The sequence below is a fragment of the Bradysia coprophila genome (assembly GCF_014529535.1).
Source record: "Bradysia coprophila strain Holo2 chromosome X unlocalized genomic scaffold, BU_Bcop_v1 contig_173, whole genome shotgun sequence".
In the NCBI taxonomy this organism is placed as follows: domain Eukaryota; kingdom Metazoa; phylum Arthropoda; class Insecta; order Diptera; family Sciaridae; genus Bradysia; species Bradysia coprophila.
Window position 1 is genome coordinate 2,669,061 of NW_023503302.1, and position 14,179 is coordinate 2,683,239.

The 14,179-nt window shown below is 32.8% G+C and overlaps 1 protein-coding gene across 3 annotated transcripts in view; it reads left to right on the plus strand.

Moving 5' to 3' along the window:
- The window catches only part of LOC119068144, a 50,590-nt gene that overhangs the window by 14,350 nt on the left and 22,061 nt on the right, over positions 1–14,179 (plus strand). For all 3 annotated transcript variants that reach the window (XM_037171607.1, XM_037171608.1, XM_037171609.1), the window contains one exon: positions 8,815–8,861. The gene's annotated coding sequence lies outside the window, so the exon portion shown is untranslated. The remainder of the gene's footprint in view (positions 1–8,814; positions 8,862–14,179) is intronic.

A 14,179-nucleotide genomic window follows, 5' to 3' on the forward strand; every position in this document is an offset into this window, starting at 1 on the left:
ATTTGATGAAGAAGAAAAAAACGAGCTGTGTAGTACACACGTACGTGTATACTATTGCCAGTAGCGCTAATAGCCATTTATTTATTGAATTTACAACTTATTCCCATTCTATTCGGTGATCGTTTCTGTTTTCTTTTATTTATTTTTCTCGCAAGATTTATTCCAATTTTGGGTTTAGCACAATTGTACATATTTTATTACAAAAAAAAAAAGATTTCGTACACGGATCAGTAACTACTGACTCAGAATAATATGTATTATTTAACAGTCATTAAAATGAAATTTTACTAACAAAAATATTGAATATTTTTTTGTGTGTTGATTCTATATACATACAGATCTGATGTGTCGCTTTTTTCGTATATAATTTCATAAATTATTTAACTGACTCTTTCGCCTGTTTTAAAAACTGATGTCATCGTGTCATACGCATGGACTTTGTCTTTAACTTTCTTAATTAATGCCTTGCGATTAACAGAAATTTTTATAATAAAAAGAAACGAGAATTTAACGAAAAAGAAAAAATTATGCAATAATTTAGAGATGGCAAATATTTTTGCACATGTATACATCAAATTTTGAATGAATTCAGCAACTGCTTTGTTAACTGTTCGTCTGTTTCAGCATTCATCATTCTTATATAATCTCTATTACCCCGTCCAGATCGTCTTCTTTTACTGGATTCTCTATTAACGCAATTATATAAGTAATCTCATTAAAAATAATTCCGCTTTTTGAGCATATTAAAAAAAAAAAGTTCTAGCAGTCGAGAGCTGCGTTTTTAACATTAGCGTAATTCCGTAGCGAAAAGTGAACTTTTTCATTAACGTTTTTCGTTGCGTATGAAGTAGCTTTTTATCAGTCGAATCCGAGGTCGAATCACTATAACTATACCGTTTAACCACTCATTATGAACCCATTATGCCAATACGAGCGGAGCGAGTTCGGCTACACATCGAGGGCGTAAAGCCCCGTTTACTTACGTGTTACCTACTAGATTTTATACTGTTACTGAAAATATTCACAATTTTCATGAAAAACCACATGAACTCGTAACCAGAACAGGTCAAGTGCGTGCAAATACTTATTGGTTACATATCCTTATGTGTAGATTTTCACCGGAGGACTAAGGACTTGTATGACAATAAACGTCGTGCGCCTCAAAACGCATTTTCCTCTGAGTTTCATACACACATTTTTCAAGACAGAGTGGGCAAATACGCGTCGTGTGCCTAAAAAGTCATTTATCACCAGGTAGCTTGACTCCTTTACACCTCTGTGCAAAAGTTTATCACCAGGTAGCTTGACTCCTTTACACCTCTGTGCAAAACTTCTGAATTTTTTAGACCTAGGCTTCATTGAAACATTCATCAAATTCAGCCGGTAGTCGACTTATCGTAGTAGATTTCAAAAAGAAGTTACCGGCACAAATATGGGGTCCCTACACCAACTAGCTACTTTTCGTCACTGAAACAAGAAAAATTTTGAGGGGTGACTCACTTCTAGATTAAATGGATTAAATGGATTAAATGGTATTAAATGGATTTAATGGATTAAATGAAATAAAAATTGGATTAAATGGATTAAATAGGAAAAAAGTTCATTTTACCAAATACTGTAAAAGTCTTAAAAATTGTTGATTTTGATCGAACCACGTACTACAACTCATACTACAATGTTAAAAAGCGAAAAAATCCGCTTTTAGTAGTTTTTGGTGTAAAGTGGATTAAATGGATTAAATGGATTAAATAAATTTAATACCATTTTTAACAAAAAAAAAAATTCCCATACCTCACGAGTACTTAAACGAGCTGGGGATCGTGCAAATCTATTTTTCGCAATTACTTTACAAATTTTTTAGGTGGGTAGCCTAATTATTTCGGTAAAACTAAATTTTTTTTGGATTAAATGGATTAAATGGATTAAATGGATTTAATGGATTAAATGGATTAAATGGAAGTGCGTCACCCCTCGAAAAATTGCAAATTGTTACTCAAGGCCGAGTGTGACAATTACACGTATCGTGTTTTGCATTTTTCGTGACAAAATTACATACCACATTGCGTGATCGAACGGTTTTTGTCACACAATATGGTTATCAAACTCGCATAAATAGCTATTTCTCGACGACTAGTAGTGAACTTCTGTTTGTCAATTACATGCGGCTAAAAGTAAAAAAAAATGACGAAGACGAACTTCTTCATTAAAAAATGTTGAAAACTGAGCCATGAAAAGTAGAAAAATTTTAATGGTATAACGGGTAATTATTTGAATCTACGCTTTTCAAGCGTATAATGCCCAACTACCTGAAAGGAAAGATAATAATACACGTCAAATCCATTACTGATTATATTCAAATACAATCCTTTAAATAATTGCCTACTTATTGAAGTGGAATAGAATCTCGGGAAGGCTTGTCGCTTCTTTTTCTTTAGGGATTCTGCAATACACATCGTTCGCACATCATAACATAAATCAATTGCTAATAATTTCTACAAAATGAGTGGGCAAAATATTTAGTCAAATATTCTCACATAAAATCAATTAACGCGAAAAGCAGCTCAAGGAAACCCAATGTACTCATCTGAGAGTACACACAATAATATTCTTATTATTTGAATAATGAAATTTGTGAATATATTAACAAAATGTGCGAAAATGTAATAATGCCAGTCAATGCGTTTTTCATTGGTGTTATTACTGTATTCGGTGATAAGAAGTGTCGTTGATACTTGATACACAGAAAACACAATAGGTAAATGAGTCAAAAAAAATAATTATTATTTTTCATGGTTAATGTTTCTGCGAATAGGGCTCGTAAATTACACATTTAATTGTGTTACAATAAAAAAAATTGCATTGCTGAAATACAATACGTTACCTTCACACCGTTGATAATTTTGATCGGTTTGCTGTTCGCCATTTTAGACGAAGGAATAGGAATTTAAAACAAAAAAATAAAATATCTTGTTTATTGCCGACATTTCAGTTGATTAGAAGAGTAAGTTCTATTCCGGACTCCTTGTAACTTAAGATGGGTTCAAGTAAATTTCAACGATTTATATTGATTGTCCCCCTTGACGAAAATTTATAATTATTTTCAATGATCGACTTTAGATTTATTTTACAACCAATGCATCGTTCTTGGTGACTAGCCTATATTAGCCAAGACCTCTCAGTACATACATCAACTCTTTACGTCTTACTAAAAGCCTTTGAACGTTCATACGATTCCAAATTCCATCCTTCTATCATTCATTACCGGTTTACTTTTTACATAGAAATTTTGCTTACATCACCGGAAAAAAACACCGATCCTGCTGTATAACATACGGTGTATGAGCGTGTCTATTGATAGCATTAAGCTTTCGAAAGTAGTAAGTTGTAGTTTTCCTACCGTATGCATTTTTGAGAGGTTTCCAGCAAGGCGAGTTACTGATGGTCGTATGAAACCAACAAGTCGCTTTTGTGACATGTGGCTAAGAGAGGCGTGCGTACAACTACAGATACATCGTGTCCCGTCCCATTTTGTAGGCCATATTTTCCTTTTAATCGGCTTTTCTCTATAATATAAATTTATCCGATTATTTAATGCCATTTACTCGGAACTCGTTTCACCATCTAGCCGAGTGGCATTTGATTGAATAGTTTTTTCTTTGTACAAAATAGCAATTAAAAATAAAATCGAAAAAACCGTTTGTTCTAAGGAAGTAGATTGAAAGTTTCAGTAGAATGAAACAACGGAGTATTCAAATAAACAGCACCCCACAATCTCCTCGTTTCATTTTTTTTTTTTTTTTTTGAAAAATATATAAAATGTTTTAATTAAAATAAATTTTAATTGCAAAGTTTAAAAAAAAGCCAGCAGTCAGCAAGCGTAACCAAACCGAAACCGAAATACCTTTTGTTGGAAAGTTTCAGAATCAGTCAAAAATATCAATTTACTCCTATTGTTCTTACTCCTGGTCGGGTCATAATCATAATGCACGTACGAAAGACCCAGCAATAAATTACTATTTTAATGTTTGTTTGCGTTCATATAATATATTGTTTAAATAAATAAATTCGCTAGGAGAAGTACATTTGAATTGTGCATAAAAAGCAAGAATATTTCATATCCGATGTGTGTATGATAAATGTGTTCCAAATGGATCTCTCTCTCTCTCTCTGCACCTCTCATACACATAGAGAAAATATGTAGGTAAATGGTAAATTAGTAAAATAAATAGCATTTTTTTCACCTTCGTTGTCAAATTAATGAAAGAATGCCGGTATTTAATTTTGCATCTTAAACACAAAAAAGACGTTTCTACGAGCATCCTATGGATGTGTTTGATCAGAAATATATATTTATACGTAGAGCAAATAATGAATTTTAAACATTTGACGACAAAAAAAACATTTTTTTCCCTATATATCTCTATGTTTGGATTGTCTCTGTCGTTTTTTATTTTTATAGTCAGAGAACATTTTGTCATTTTTGCAATTTATGCAAACTAAAAATGAACTGAAAAATATACTTTACCTAGTTCGTACAATGTATTGTAAATTTTCATCTGTTGAGTGTTGTTATGCCAATTACTTTATGTATATACGAAATAAATAAACACCAAATGTTTACCTAGTTTTCTATTGGTACGACCACGAACTTATACAGCGCAAGCTATATTTTATTTAACTAAGAAATTTATTTGAGAAATTGTCGATTCAGACATAAGATTTAGCTTAGTTTCGAAATATCGGAATATCGGTATAAAATGGTAAATAATATAAGTCATATGTAACACAGGAATTAACAGATAGTCAATTTGATTCTGTCTCATTTTTTCTTCTTTTTTTTATTTAATATCAAGGTCAACGGAAAATTCCCAATCAATTTGTAAGCATACACAGATGTTTTTCGATGATAACAAAATGTGGAAGAATATGGTTTTTGTTTGCCGTTGCCACGAGTGAGATAATATGTTTGCTCACTGTATTTCCATACCAATTTCTTATGTAATAGGAAGAAAAAAAAAATCTTTATTTATTTTGCCTCGAAACTTTGTTGTATAGCCGAAATGCAACTGTTATCGTACACATATTTTAAATGCCCCGAGGGTATGATTAGAAATATTGAGTACTCGTACTTCGCACAAGTAACAATAACAGACTTGTTGCAAGCATCTTACAAATTTGTGGAATTTTCTCCGGGAATTTTGAATTAAAGTCTTTGCATGTGAATCGGACACGCTTACTTTCACTTAATGGTAAATAATGAAGTCTTTCAAAACTAGATTCTTGGATCTTTAGTTAATCTTACAGCTCGCCCCTGGAACGAATCATTTGTTTTCAGAAATTAGAACCGGACTAACACACCTGCAGTAACAACAAACGAAATTTTTGAGTTGCTCACCACAGCATCCTGTCTAGGGTTATGAAGGATTTCACTTCTTTATTAGACCCAAACTGATTTCCACTCAGTTCTGATATGTTGACTTAAGGAAGAAACTGTTTGACAGCAACCACTCTTAGTCATGGACAGAGCAATTTGGCATCGACTACAACAAATACCTGTGTGTATAGTTTAGTATCTAAACTAAAGTGGTAAAGGGGTTATATATCTCCGTCTTCTCGTCATTTTCCCTCATTCCAGCTAAATTGAATTCAAATCAACTGAAACAAGAAAAACAAGATTGCTGTCGATTTTTGAGAGTCTGTTACGTAAAATTTTAATTTTAAAATTGTATTTGAATTATGTAACAGTTGACTTCGATTATGTATATGTATGCATGTCTTCTACTTGTTGTTTTTACAAATGACATTGGACAATGGAATCGATTTGCCTAACCTACGATCAGAACGATTAAAAATGAGTAGATCGGTACTGCAACGATAAAAGAATTTTTGCCGCTGAATCAGGTGCTCTTTCAATGCATACAATTTATCACAGTGTTATCAATTGTCTGCGACAGTTGATAGTTATGCTAAAAAAATTACGTTCGTCCAAATTCGTTTCGACATTGTGTTTCCAATGAACCAACTGTTCGGTAAGACACTGCAAAGACTGTCGTTATTTTCTTTCATAGTTTTAATCGTTTTCTTGGACTACGGACTACGGCCTTATAACGACAATGGTACCGTCTGACGGCGCAGCGTCATGTTACTATTTTCATTCATAGTTTTAATCGTTTTCTTGGACTAAGGACTACGCCGGCCTTATAACGCCAATGGTACCGTCTGACGGCGCAGCGTCATGTTACTATTGCTATTGAATAAAGGGTTCAATTTGGGTTTGGCGCACATTGACCCTGATTTAATCCTAAGCTACCTTTAAGAGAAGAGTAAAATTTCTTGGCATGCCATTGATCATCTTTGATTATTCTAATGCGCCTTTCCTATCTACACGGTAATGACTCAACAATAATTTATGTTTTCGACTTCTCCTGAATCGTACGCACGCATTAAAAACACAAAATTAGAAGCAAATTTAAAAGACTATTTTCTCAATCTTTTTGTTGCATATGACTTCGAAAGAACTATGAACGATATCCAGAACCAGTACGTTAAAGAAGAAGAACAGACAAGACATTATTATATATATAGATAGATATAGATGTTAAACACATCGTACGTACACATACTTGGCCGTGGGCTGAACTGAAGCGCAAGGCCATTTTATACATAACATTGTAGTATATATGCATCATTATATATACATATAGGTGTGCTGTGCAATGATCAAAGAAAATGATCGTAGCGTAAACGTGTGTTTAAAGTACTCAACAATAATGAAGAATTAAGTTGATTGTTGCGGTTACAAGAATTGTAAAAGTAGAGTTGGTTTACCTTTTTCAACTCAAGTCTGATGATCTTACAAATATGCTGTTTGACAGCATTAAAGCATATCGTATCGAGTAGGTTATATTGTTGTGTTATATTAATGTTATAGATATAATTTATATATAAATAATGGTTGTGCGTTAGGCATACGTTGTGTTTCTCGTTTATAATATGAGTGTTCTCGGGATTTTTATTTCAAACAGGGTGTTTCAATTGAAAATGGAACATGGTCTTTTAACTCAATTTTTTTAATAGAATTTTTCTAATTGCCTATCATTTTTCCATCGTTGCTTACGTTGTAACACAAAGTTATGTTGGATTTTTTTTTGTGAAAAGTGCCATTAACTGCTTAACTGCAGTTGATTAAATTTCTTTATTATTACGGGCGAATCAAGTTGTACTTTGACTAATACTTGATGATGATTCATGATGATACAATACAAGTTAATTTAAGCTTCAGAATTATAAGTAGTTGACAGACCAAGTAATTCAGTCAAAATTTCATATATCCTTTTGTACATTCTGTTATAACTGAAATACTGAAATACTAAACGAATGACAGCATTTGATGTTATCTCTAAAATATAGTCTGATTAAACGAAACGGTTTACCTATGTCAATATACCAACAAACTGGCAAGATCTGATAATAGTATATGATATCAGAATCAAGACGCAATGATTATTTGACCCAAGTAGTTAAATGATGCGTGGTCAAAACCATTCAGATTCCATTTGTCGTTATAGTCAAAAATACTTTTTTAAATTCTGGCATAGAATAGCTTTTATGTATCAGATTAATGGACTCTATAGAATTAGGCTCTCGCATATGAATTTATTTCAATTCAATACACAAACAGCAACCAAAAATTATTCTACACTATGCCAAAAAAAAAATGTTTCTTTTATAAAGTTGATTAAAAGTGACGAATTTAAATAACAAAATCTTAAGGGTCAAATTCTAAAATTTAAAGGAGATTTGGTTTGAGCCTTTGCTAAAAATCCCGATACTTTTACATGTAAATTGTAACAGCTACTTGTGAATAATTAAGATGGCGCGCTGCTAACTTTACCAATACTTTTTACAATTGGAAAACAAATAAGCAAAATTTTGATGTATGATAGAATATGAAAACGCTGAAAATAATTTTCGACATCCAAATAAAATACAAAAACTTTAGGAGAGAACCTTATTAGTGAGAATACAAAGCAAGGCATAGTATTGGTATTGGTAGTTTTATTTACTAAAATTACTGAAAATTACAGAAATATACCGAATATCTACTGAATTTACCAATATTTACCGTTTTTTTCGGCAAATTTTCGGTAAATCTCAGTAAATTTAGGCAATTTACAGTAACCCTGGTAAAAATAAGGGCCTTGAAATACATAGAACTGAGACCCTGAGACTACGTATTTCGAGCATTTGAGACTTTTATTTTTACCGGGGAATTTAAATGCCTAAATAAAACTACCAATAAAACGTCCTGACGATATGGCAATACTAGATGTCAATGACAGCTGAATTTAGTTCCTGGGGTAAAAGGGTTAATAAACCGATTCTCATACTAATTTTAGAGAAAAATTCTGAAGTTTTTTGAAACCATTTCGGTTTCTGTACAATATATTTTTAACCTGTCACTCAGCCCCTGCATATCAGCAGTATTTTATCGGTTTGGTACTTTTTTGATCAAAGTATTGTCAATCGATTGCATTCAAATCTTTTACTTCAATTCTTTGAAAGTGTGTTTTGCCACAAAAGAATGCACTAGTCAGGGATTGTCGTTTATTTTTGTCGTAGTTATTGATAACAAATGAATGTGAATATCCGTCCAAAACAGGTTCAGCTGTACATTTTTTTCGCAGTTTTTTATGCTGAATTTCTAAGATTGGTGGGCATACATTTTTCTTTATTTTTTACTTCTATTGCCTCAAATTGTTAAATAAATAAATAAATAAATAAAATTAATTAATTTTCTCTCTTTTATTTCAGATCTACCATATTTGTTGACTGCAAAATCAAACAGCTGATATATCACAGTAAGTTATTTCAGTAGAATTTCATTTTCATTTTATCCATCCAGACCCACTCAATGATTAAAAACAATTTTCATCGTACATATAAAAAAGGCTGAAAAAAAATCAAATCCATAATAACTTCAAAACTTCCATGATGACAACCAATTTTGTTTTATTTTATTTTTTTTACGAAAATAATAATGAAGATTAGAGAGACTTAACTCTATAAATAATTTATGAAAATTGACTATCTATAATAAGATCTAATAATGTAACTATAAAGCACAAAACAAATAGACTCGTGTACGGCGAAAATGCCAGTGGAAATATTATACATTTTAGATACTCTCCATATAACACATTAAATTGAGGCACGTGTATCCTTGACCTTCATTGATAATGTAGAAAATCTATAGGTGAAATATGTTTGGATGGTATATATAAGATGGTATAAGAGTGCGGGATGTTATGTGTTTGTTGTTTTGTCGTATTACGAAAAAGAAGAAAATACCAAAATATAATTTTCTTTTTTTTTATTTTTTATTTTGTTTTTTGTATGGAATTGGGAGGAGGAAACAAATTTTCCTTGTACAGCTTGTTTGGTAGTACTTAGCTACTGTATCATTCAAATTTATGTGGAACTGGGAATCGTTTTGACAACGTGTTAATGTTGAAGTTAATTAATCGTACTTCACTGAGAATTATCCTTTTCATTGTTGTTCACTGTTCATTCTTCCTGGAATCCGATATGTTCGCATTAATTTATTCTCTTTTATGGAAATATGCGGTACGCTTAGGTGGGTAGATACTTTACTGTCAAGCTAAGCAGAAATTGAAATAATCAAAATAATTATTTGCGACTGATAAATATGAGATAATATGGTACCACTCTCCCCCAATTGACAGAGACAAAGGTGCAATTCGGCAAAAACGTATCAACATTACCTAACGTACTTTGTTCGCGTTCTGTTCCGTTTCTGTTGTTCTGTCCATACATAGCTCGGCTACACACTCAGTGTACGCACCCTTTCCATTTTACCGTTGTTTAGCGTAATTAAAATCTGTTCCAACATGTTATACTATACAGTCAATGATGTTCGCTGTTCGCTACTTCTGAAAAATACTTCTAAAACTGGAGTTGTATAACACCAATATGATAAAGTTGAGCAGTATCAGTATGGGGCAGAAAAGTCAGTATGAGTGCTACGTATGCTACCTGTAAATGCATTTTGGAACTGCTCTGTAGTATAATGATCTAGAATCTAGAACACACTACATTTGAGAGTTCATTAAAACCGCTTTGTGAGTATACTTTCTATGTTTCCAGCACAGTAATTTCACATTTACCAATGGTAAAATACCATATATTATCACTTTGTTACTACTGCAATACAATTGATCAATGAAAACCCGTTTTTAGATTAAAACGTCAAGAACAAATGCAGACACATTTGAACCGATTGTTATATTGAACGAAACAAAGCCGATTAAATCGGTTCAGGGTTGAGTTGCGTGTCGAGCTTACCCGCAAAAGTATTGTTTAAAAATTCGGTAAGAGTCGAATTATACTAGTTTCCGCAATGAAAAGGGTAAAACGATAAGCAGCGATGCTAGTGTAGTAGTAATTGAACCCCAGGCCCTTCGTGGGTTGTTAAGGCAGATTTTTTTTAAAAGTAAATATAATGTTCCCGTCACGAAGTATCTATTCACAATTGTGAGACGAAACTTCGTCGTTTTTTTGGTGCGATATTTTTGGGCACCTTATAGGATAAAATACTCGGTCGACGTCCTCCTCGACGTACTCGACGTACTCGTACAAGTACGATGCGTTGATTTTTCTGTTATAATCTGATATATTCTGAGAAAATTGGGAGGAAACGGGGAGCTTCACTCTATCCCTGATTTCATCTCACATGGTAGAACACAAAACCATTACTCTTTCACTGTGAAAGGTTTGTAATATGAAAATGCAAATGAAAATGTCAGTATTGTAATTATCATTTTCATCCGTTCCCGTCTTTTAAAGTTTCACCATACTAAAAATTATTCCGCCAATATTTGCCTGCACTCAATTTATTTGTACAATGCAAACGACTGTCAGAATTACACTGTTTAACAATTGACAACTTTCATCGAACTTTAACGTCGTCGGAATAAGTTTACAACTTATTGTATCAATGATAGTGATCATGAATAATGTCATTTTGCATCATTGAACTATGGCACTTTTTTTCTGTTATGTCTTTGTCCGTATATTATACTTTATAAAACTTAAAAACTCAAGCGAATAAATGGCGAGAGAATATTTCGCAGCATATTTGAAAATGACATGGATATAAATAAATTATAATTTGATTCTTAGAAATATTTTTGAATTGATTTTTCTCGGATAAAGAATTTGATCGAACCAGACAGTTGTTTTTACACATGTCAGATGCGTCTGTGAATTTCGATTACAATATCTTCAACGTAGACAGCTGATTTGGAATGAATACGACAAACACAACTGTATCGTAAGGCATTATGGAATGCAGCTTTCTGGTGAAATCCAATTTTTCAGCAGTACTTTGACATGTAGCACCATCAAATAACAAATCACGTCGATGCATATTCTAGAAATTTCATTCCACTCTCTCAACCTCTACATTTGTTCAAATTGTCTTAACACTATAAGAACTAGTAAATTTTAATGAGAATGACTTATAGACAAAGAGCCCACATGTATATAAATCCGTCATACAGTCGCGGTTTGAAACCTATGCCAAATTATCCAATACGAAAAAAATTGATTTTACGACTCGTCCTAGAAGGGCCCGAGCGTAGATGGACCTAGTGTATATCTCGGCCGGCACACTTGGTACAAAACCCAAATTGGCATCAACATGAAGGTTTTGGTACCAGATACCGATTAAAATTTAGAACTGAAGTTTGTGTTGCGCCAGACAACTCAAATCTTCGAATTATCAACTTGTCTGGCTCGGACAAAATCTTATTTTTAAGCTCTATTCGTTACTAGGCCCGATACCTTCATTTTGACACCAATTTAGATTTTCTATAATGTGTGATGGCCTGTATTTACACTAGAGGCACACAGTCCTTAGGACTCCAAAATAAAAGTCATATAACAAATGTCTTTTGTATTGGCTAATGTGAACTTATGAGGGAAGTATATGCATGTAAACTCTTGGTTTATTAACTAGTAGAACGCATACTGTCGAATGGTTTACGGAAGAAATTATAATGTGCATTCTAATGCGCTCTAGTATTTATTGACATTTCAGTTCAGGTACATCAAAGAATGTCAGCAAGAATTTGTGTTTACTAATTCCAAAGAAAAAAGGTTGGTTCAAATATTAGGGGGACACTTTTTGTTCTAATATGAAACTGCCCCACAAAATTACCAGCAACATTAAAAAAACAAAAATTTATTTGAATTTCTCTATACTATCTGACACTTAACCAGGGGTTAGCAAACATTGTATAGTGTTTCAAGGCCCAAAAATTGAACATTGCGTCACACAAATCTTTTTTTTTTTGCATTAAAAACAACAAAATTTGTCGTCCAATTTCCAATATAATTCGAAAAACAAGAAATCAATTTATGTGTATCATATGAGAGCTAAATTTGTCATGTATTGTATGAAGGATAAAATAGAAAAGAGAGGAAAAAAAATATTGGAATTGATGCAAAAATTTAACAGATTATTCGGAATATTTCCATCACGATTTGTGTGGGCTGTTGGGTTATATATAGTGTACACGCGTACGGGGGTACATAATATATATATACATTTGGCGAATTATATTGTCATCAGTATTCGAGTATTCGCCTTCCTGTCAAGTTCCCGGTTTTTATATAGCGTTTTTGGCTTGTAATTGATTATGTCTCTGTCTTACTTACATTACGTTCTTACAATAGAGAAATTGTACCTCATATTGACACTTACGTTACATTTTTTTCCATACTTATATATACCATTCACTTGGGAATGTTCATTCTACACTTGGGAATATTCATTCCACTGTCAATGTGATCAATTTGTATGTATTTGTATTTGAATGTGTGATTGTTGGTTGTATATATGGAGTTTTTTTTGATTCGCTTGATGCTGGTACTATACTAACTAAAATTATAATTCTATGGTTCGCTTTGTAGTTTGGAAGACGATGAAAAAAATAATCTATTTTTACCTTTTTTATAGAAAATATATTTTGTACTATGGCGGTGACAGTGAAAAAGCTCTTCTATTTAGAATTTGCACAATACTGTCGCCATTTATACAAAGAAAACTAAAAAAAGGTATAAGATTCACAACCTTGTCCAGAAAACTAACGAACGATCGAACGAACGAACGGGTATTGTGCTAAAGGAAAAAAAAACCTATAAGTTAGATGAGTCGTTATAGCGCTGAATGTGCAAAATTCTTTTCATAATATAGTTTCTACTTACATGTGTGCATGCAACGAAATATCCGAGCCACACATATCCTCTTTTCTTTCCCTATATTATCAAAAGGATTTTTCCATGTGTAAAATCATCCTTGGTGCTATAGTGGTTCGTTCCCCATGCTCACGATAAACGAAATTATGCTTCGGAATAACCTTGCTGATAGATCCATATGTAGGGCTACACGATGTGTATTATACATATAATATACACATGCGAATGGCTGATATTTATATCATTCACAATCATATTATAATGTAATGTAATGGTGCTTCGATGCCGCGCCGGCGAAAATCCTGATTCTATTCATATATTCAGCGTTGCTATCCTCTTCCACGACGGATGGTTGTCCTGTTTGTTTCCATTCGAATGCCGATAGTTACTTTGCAAGCAAATTTGCCGTGAATGTATTGTACATTACGCTGGGAGGTTATTTCAATGGATAGCAGCAATTATGCCCGTACACTATCATAAATGTAAATTGCAATAATGAATGAAAGGGAAATTTCGCGTATAATATTTTTTGTATGCAAAATGTAAACGTTGCTGGATTCTATTTACATTGTCGGGTTGGGACTGTACGTATACATGTCTGAATGGAATGAGAATAGTAATTTATCATGAGGAAAATGGGTACCGCACCGCTTTGTTTTTTTTAAATATTTGTAGGAATAGACAAGGTGTAGGTGATGTTGATATAAATGTTCATGCCAGTACACCACTGTCAACAGATGTTCCCTTTAGCCATTCGGTCATTTTCAACCACTTTTCGAATTAATTAAAGTCTGACATAAAACAAAAAGAATCGACAAACATTCTAGATATTAGCCACGAATACCACGTGTGCCTAGCGTACACGTAAATTGTTGTAAATTTCAAAGCATGAAGTTTA